The sequence below is a fragment of the Calidris pugnax genome, unplaced genomic scaffold, assembly GCF_001431845.1.
Source record: "Calidris pugnax isolate Ruff unplaced genomic scaffold, ASM143184v1 scaffold256, whole genome shotgun sequence".
Lineage (NCBI taxonomy): Eukaryota > Metazoa > Chordata > Aves > Charadriiformes > Scolopacidae > Calidris > Calidris pugnax.
In genome coordinates, this window is record NW_015091079.1 from 217,468 (window position 1) to 225,340 (window position 7,873).

The window sequence follows — 7,873 nt, forward strand, 5'->3', positions numbered from 1 at the left end:
ACCATCCCCAAATGAGCCCCGGAGCCGTCCCTGAGGTCGCCAACGCGGTCCCGGAGCTGGCCACGCACCCACTCGGGAGCTGGAGTCCCACCCGAGTCCCGCGGGATGGAGGCAGGGCTTGGCCAGGGCATCCCTCACTCCCACGGGTGTCTCGCCCTCTGCTCCTGGAGGCCACTGCTCCCTGCTCCATGGATCCCAAACACTCATCCTTGTCTCCATCCCATGCCCATCCCCATCCCGATCTGTATGTCTTCCCATCACATCCCCATCTCTGCCCCATCCCATGCCTATGCCATCCCCACCTCCATTCCCTCCTCCCCCCTTCCCCATCCCAACCCATCCCATCTCATCTCCATCCCATCCCCATTGCTGTTCCCTCCCCATCCCATCTCCATCCTATCCCATCTCATCCCCTCCCCATCCCATCTCCATCCTATCCCATCTCATCCCCTCCCCATCCCATCTCCATCCTATTCCATCTCATCCCCATCCCCATTCCCTCCCCATCCCACTTCTATCCTACCCCATCTCATTTCCATCTCCATCCCCATTCCCTCCCCATCCTGTCTCCATCTTATCCCATCTCATCTCCAGCTCCATCCTGATCTCATCCCCATCCCCAACCCCAATCACTCCCAAAGCTGGGGGCTGCCCCACAGGTGAGCTCGGGGTGCCCCCAGCCCACACACAGCCCTGCTCCCCCCGAGAAGGTGTGACAGCCCCATGGGTGAGCAACAGGGCTCTACATGGCAGAGGAGCTCTGGCTCCCTGGCTCATGGTGAGGGGCACAGGGCAGTGGTGGCCTCCCCAGGCAATGCCACCCTGCTGGAACAGGGACAAGGAAGGCTGGTTTCCTCTGGGCTGCCACATGTACCCCACAAATCCCACCCAGGACACTGGACCCCACCACCTCCTCCAGCCCCAAGCACCAGGAGGCAGAACCATGTCACTTCTTACAGGTGGTCTTTTGCCCAAATCTGGCTGTTTGTACACTGCCAAAACGACTTGTGCTTCCCCCCCACCTCCTAGATGTTTTTCCCCCATCAAAACACTGTAAACGAGAACATTCTTTTCCATCCCGTATCTCCACAAAATTCTCTTTAAAGCACCTCCTACTTCTCGGTGCCTTCCTGCCTCCGACTGTCTGCAGACCTGGAGGAGGGGAGGAAAGCAATCTTCCTTTGCATGCCAGTTCTCTGCATCCTCTTGACATTTCACGGGCCAAAACCTCTGTCCCCAAAGCTCTTAGCTACTTTTTTCCACTGGGCAAGATGAGACACACTTTGCTCTTCAAAGCTAATCCAGCTCCGGATTGCAAATCAGAAGGATAAAAAAAGAACAAAACCAAAGGCAGAAGCTCGGGGAGGTTAATATCGCACATCTGGTCTTTATTCTGCTGTTAAATTACAGCGGAGAGGCAGGAAAAACACAGAGTTTTGCCTGCTCAGACCAAGGCTCGCTCTTGATATTGTTTCCTTGTCACAGAAAACTAATAAAGAAGAGATCTTGGTGTTAAAAGGCACCACGTACATCAACGGAGATCACGTTCTCCTCAATTCCTCCCTTTTGCACGTTTTGTCACAGCCCCACTTGCATCTGGGTCTGTGAAATGGGTCTGAGGCTGCCGCAGGGCACTATGGGACCCATGTATCACAAACCATTGCCAAAGAAATTCAAGTTTAGGATTTGCAAATGATTAATCCACAGAAAACTTACCAGCGATCCGCAGAGCACAAGTGGGAGCATGGATCCAGCTCCTGACTCTGAACCACCAGCTTTTCAGAGCTGAAAGTGTAGGCAGGACTTTCCCAGCATCACTCAGGGATGGGAACCACTTTCCCAACATCACTCAGGGATAGGATCTATTTTCCTGACATTATAGGCACGGGAAGCCCTTTTCCAACATCACTCAGGGATGGCAACAGCTTTCCCAACATCACATAGTGATGGGAACCACTTTCCTGACATCACCTAGGGATGGGAACCACTTTCCCAACATCATTTAGGGATGGGATCTATTTTCCTGACATCAATTAGGGATGGGAACTTTCCCAGCATCACTCAGGGATGGGATCTATTTTCCCAGTACCACTTAGGGATGGGATCTATTTTCCCAATACCACTTAGGGATGGGAACCACTTTCCTGACATCTCTTAGGGATGGGATCTATTTTCCTGACATCAATTAGGGATGGGAACCGCTTTCCCAGCATCACTCAGGGATGGGAACCACTTTCCCAATATCACTTAGGGATGGAAACTATTTTCCTGACATTATAGGCACGGGAAGCCCTTTTCCAACATCACTCAGGGGTGGCAACTGCTTTTCCAACATCACATAGTGATGGGAACCACTTTCCTGACATTACCTAGGGATGGGAAACACTTTCCCAACATCATTTAGGGATGGGATCTATTTTCCTGACATCAATTAGGGATGGGAACTTTCCTGACATCACTTAGGGATGGGATCTATTTTCCCAATACCACTTAGGGATGGGACCCACTTTCCCAGCATCACTTAGGGATGGGACCTATTTTCCTGACATCAATTAGGGATGGGAACTGCTTTCCCAGCATCACTCCGGGATGGGAACCACTTTCCCAACTGCTGCTGGGAGATTGAGAGCTGGAAAACGGAGGGGAGCATCGAGGGGCAGACCCCGACCCACAGGTCCATCCCTCCCACCAGGTTCTCTGCCCAGCCATGCTGGGAGGCAGAGGAACCACGCTCTGCAAAAAGGAGTCATGAGGAGTTCCAACATCTCCTCCAGCATCTTCCTCTGGCTAAAACAACTGCCAGCACTCCCGCTGCTAATTAGAATTAATACTAGCTGCTTCCTCCAACAGTAAAAACAAAATGTTCCCGCCGTGTCCCATCTGATAAGGCAGCAGAGCTCAGCCAGCAGGGCTTCCTAGGTGGGCTGAGACCTCCAGAGAGCCCCAGCCACCCTGGGCTCTGCAGGGAGGGGACCCCGCGTGGGGACCAAAACGACTTGTGCTTCCCCCCCACCTCCTAGATGTTTTTCCCCCATCAAAACACTGTAAACGAGAACATTCTTTTCCATCCCGTATCTCCACAAAATTCTCTTTAAAGCACCTCCTACTTCTCGGTGCCTTCCTGCCTCCGACTGTCTGCAGACCTGGAGGAGGGGAGGAAAGCAATCTTCCTTTGCATGCCAGTTCTCTGCATCCTCTTGACATTTCACGGGCCAAAACCTCTGTCCCCAAAGCTCTTAGCTACTTTTTTCCACTGGGCAAGATGTCTACATGGCAGAGGAGCTCTGGCTCATGGTGAGGGGCACAGGGCAGTGGTGGCCTCCCTGGGCAATGCCACCCTGCTGGAACAGGGACAAGGAAGGCTGGTTTCCTCTGGGCTGCCACATGTACCCCACAAATCCCACCCAGGGCACTGGACCCCACCACCTCCTCCAGCCCCAAGCACCAGGAGGCAGAACCGTGTCGCTTGTTACAGGTGGTCTTTGCCCAAATCTGGCTGTTTGTACACTGCCAAAATGACTTGTGCTTCCCCACCACCTCCTAGATGTTTTTCCCCCATCAAAACACTGTAAACAAGAACATTCTTTTCCATCCCGTATCTCCACAAAATTCTCTTTAAAGCACCTCCTACTTCTTGGTGCCTTCCTGCCTTCAACTGTCTGCAGACCTGGAGGAGGGGAGAAAAGCAATCTTCCTTTGCGTGCCAGTTCTCTGCAGCCTCTTGACATTTCACGGGCCAAAACCTCTGTCCCCAAAGCTCTTAACAACTTTTTTCCACTGGGCAAGATGAGACACACTTCGCTCTTCAAAGCTAATCCAGCTCCAGATTGCAAATCAGGAGGATAAAAAAAGAACAAAACCAAAGGCAGGAGCTCGGGGAGGTTAATATCGCACATCTGGTCTTTATTCTGCTGTTAAATTACAGCGGAGAGGCAGGAAAAACACAGAGTTTTGCCTGCTCAGACCAAGGCTCACTCTTGATATTGTTTCCTTGTCACAGAAAACTAATAAAGAAGAGATCTTGGTGTTAAAAGGCACCACGTACATCAACGGAGATCACGTTCTCCTCAATTCCTCCCTTTTGCACGTTTTGTCACAGCCCCACTTGCATCTGGGTCTGTGAAATGGGTCTGAGGCTGCCGCAGGGCACTATGGGACCCATGTATCACAAACCATTGCCAAAGAAATTCAAGTTTAGGATTTGCAAATGATTAATCCACAGAAAACTTACCAGCGATCCACAGCGGAGAGGCAGGAAAAACACAGAGTTTTGCCTGCTCAGACCAAGGCTCGCTCTTGATATTGTTTCCTTGTCACAGAAAACTAATAAAGAAGAGATCTTGGTGTTAAAAGGCACCACGTACATCAACGGAGATCACGTTCTCCTCAATTCCTCCCTTTTGCACGTTTTGTCACAGCCCTGGTGTCCAGGTCTCTGACACGGGTCTGAGGCTGCCACAGGGCATTACGAGACCCAAACGTCACAAACTGTTCCCAAATAAATTCAAGTTTACGGTTTGCAAATGATTAATCCACAGAAAACTTACCAGCGATCCGCAGAGCACAAGTGGGAGCATGGATCCAGCTCCTGACTCTGAACCACCAGCTTTTCAGAGCTGAAAGTGTAGGCAGGACTTTCCCAGCATCACTCAGGGATGGGAACCACTTTCCCAACATCACTCAGGGATAGGATCTATTTTCCTGACATTATAGGCACGGGAAGCCCTTTTCCAACATCACTCAGGGATGGCAACAGCTTTCCCAACATCACATAGTGATGGGAACCACTTTCCTGACATCACCTAGGGATGGGAACCACTTTCCCAACATCATTTAGGGATGGGATCTATTTTCCTGACATCAATTAGGGATGGGAACTTTCCCAGCATCACTCAGGGATGGGATCTATTTTCCCAGTACCACTTAGGGATGGGATCTATTTTCCCAATACCACTTAGGGATGGGAACCACTTTCCTGACATCTCTTAGGGATGGGATCTATTTTCCTGACATCAATTAGGGATGGGAACCGCTTTCCCAGCATCACTCAGGGATGGGAACCACTTTCCCAATATCACTTAGGGATGGAAACTATTTTCCTGACATTATAGGCACGGGAAGCCCTTTTCCAACATCACTCAGGGGTGGCAACTGCTTTTCCAACATCACATAGTGATGGGAACCACTTTCCTGACATTACCTAGGGATGGGAAACACTTTCCCAACATCATTTAGGGATGGGATCTATTTTCCTGACATCAATTAGGGATGGGAACTTTCCTGACATCACTTAGGGATGGGATCTATTTTCCCAATACCACTTAGGGATGGGACCCACTTTCCCAGCATCACTTAGGGATGGGACCTATTTTCCTGACATCAATTAGGGATGGGAACTGCTTTCCCAGCATCACTCCGGGATGGGAACCACTTTCCCAACTGCTGCTGGGAGATTGAGAGCTGGAAAACGGAGGGGAGCATCGAGGGGCAGACCCCGACCCACAGGTCCATCCCTCCCACCAGGTTCTCTGCCCAGCCATGCTGGGAGGCAGAGGAACCACGCTCTGCAAAAAGGAGTCATGAGGAGTTCCAACATCTCCTCCAGCATCTTCCTCTGGCTAAAACAACTGCCAGCACTCCCGCTGCTAATTAGAATTAATACTAGCTGCTTCCTCCAACAGTAAAAACAAAATGTTCCCGCCGTGTCCCATCTGATAAGGCAGCAGAGCTCAGCCAGCAGGGCTTCCTAGGTGGGCTGAGACCTCCAGAGAGCCCCAGCCACCCTGGGCTCTGCAGGGAGGGGACCCCGCGTGGGGACCACCACCCCTAAAACCCCCTGCCAAAGGACTGAGGCTCATCCAGAGCAGGAGGGGAGTAATGGGTGATGTAACCCATCTGGATGGTCAGTTAACGGAACAGCTGGCCCAAGATGAACTGGCTGAAAAGGGTTCAGAAACATGTTTTTTCTGTGCCTGGCCTGGACCAACCCCCCCAGTACGGTCTATTCCCGTGGGGACCAGCCCCAGATAAGATGAGGTGCTGTGTCACTGTCGCACCCTGCCACTGGCAGCATTTCCTTACAACCCCCCCCTCCCCCAGCACCCAGATTTGGAGAACAAGTCCTACAAGGAGAGGCTGAGGGAACTGGGCACGTTTAGTTTGGAGAAGAGGAGGCTGAGGGGAGACCTCATTGCCCTCTACAACTTCCTGACAGGAGGGTGTAGAGAGGTGGGGGTTGGCCTCTTCTCCCAAGGGAATAATGACAGGAGCAGAGGAAATGGTCTGAAGTTGGGGCAGGGGAGATTCAGATTAGATATTAGGAAGTATGACTTTCCTGAGAGGGTGGTCAGGCCCTGGAACAGCTGCCCAGGGAGGTGGTGGAGTCACCATCCCTGGAGGGATTTAAGAAACAGGTAGACGTGGCTCTTCAGGGCATGCTCTAGTGCCCAAGATTATAGGTTTGTGGTGGGGTGTAGTGTGTGGGGTTGTGGGTGTGGGGTTCAGTTGGTGGGTGGTGGTTTTGGGTTTGTTGTTCTTGTGGTGGTTGTGTGGGTTGGGGTTTTTTTTGGGTTTTTTTGTGTTTTGGGGGTTTTTTTGTGGTTGGACTCGATGATCTCGGAGGTCCCTTCCAACCACTAAGATTCTGTGATTCAGTGATTCCCGCTGCTGTTTGTGATAATTAAACCTCCATCGAAGCAAAGAGAGGGCAGGGTTCCCCACAGCCACCACCTCCCCTCCGAAATATCCCAAATCATCGACAGCTGGAGGCACCGGAGTCACCATCCTGCCCATCACACCCAAACCCTGTCCCCAGCTGTCACCCTCCACTTCTCCCCCAGACCCCCAACCCAGCTCCGGGTGCTCAGGGGCACCCCCAGGGCTGCAGTGGGGGGCAGAGACTCACAGCCCCCCTGTCCCGGGCAATGTGCTGCCCCACACTCACACCAGGTTGTCACCACTCCTGGTGTCACCTCTCCTGGGCACCATGACCTCCACACGGGTCTCCAAAAACCTCATGGGGCCATGCAGTGGATGAACTTTGTATGAAAATAAACCTGGGGGGGTGTTTGGGGAGGGTGAGGTTCAACCAGCTGAGCCCACAGACCCCCCCAAAGGGCTGGGTCTGGCTCCTTTTACAGCCCCAGGGACCGGCACTGCACCCCCTCACCGCGGAAACCTGCTCCCCAAAACCTGCCTCCTGATACCTCCTCCTCCAAAATCCCTTCCTCAGAAACCCACTCCCAAAACCCCACTGCACAGAAATCCACACCCCAGAACTTGCTTAAAAAAAAATAATAAAATAATCCACTTACAAAACCTTGCTCCCCCCAAATCTGATCTCTGAAGGTCCATTCCCCCCCAAAAAACACCCTGCCCCAACCTACAGCTTGCTCCAGTAGAAAAACTCTGTCCTTGAAACCCATTTGTCAAAATCCACTGCCCAAACCCCACTGCCAAAACCCCTGCTCCCCCAAAACCCTCCAAACTGCTCCCCCAAACCCTGCTCACAAACCCCTCCTCACCTAAACCTTGCCCCAAACCCCCGATTCCCCAAACCCCCAATTCCCCAATCACCAAAGCCCTGACCCCTCAACTCCCTGATCCCAAACCCCATAATCCTAACCCCCTGATCCCCTAAACCCTGATCCCTCAACTCCCTGATCCCAAACCCCCGATCCCCCAAACCCTGATCCCTCAACTCTCTGATCCCAAACCCCCTGATTCCCTAACCTCCTGATCCCCCAAATCTTCGATGCCCAATCCCCCCCAATCCCCCAAAACCGTGATCCCTCAACTCCCTGATCCCCAACCTCCCAATCCTGCAAACCCCTGATCCCAAACCCCCTGATCCCCCAAACCCTGATCTCTCAAC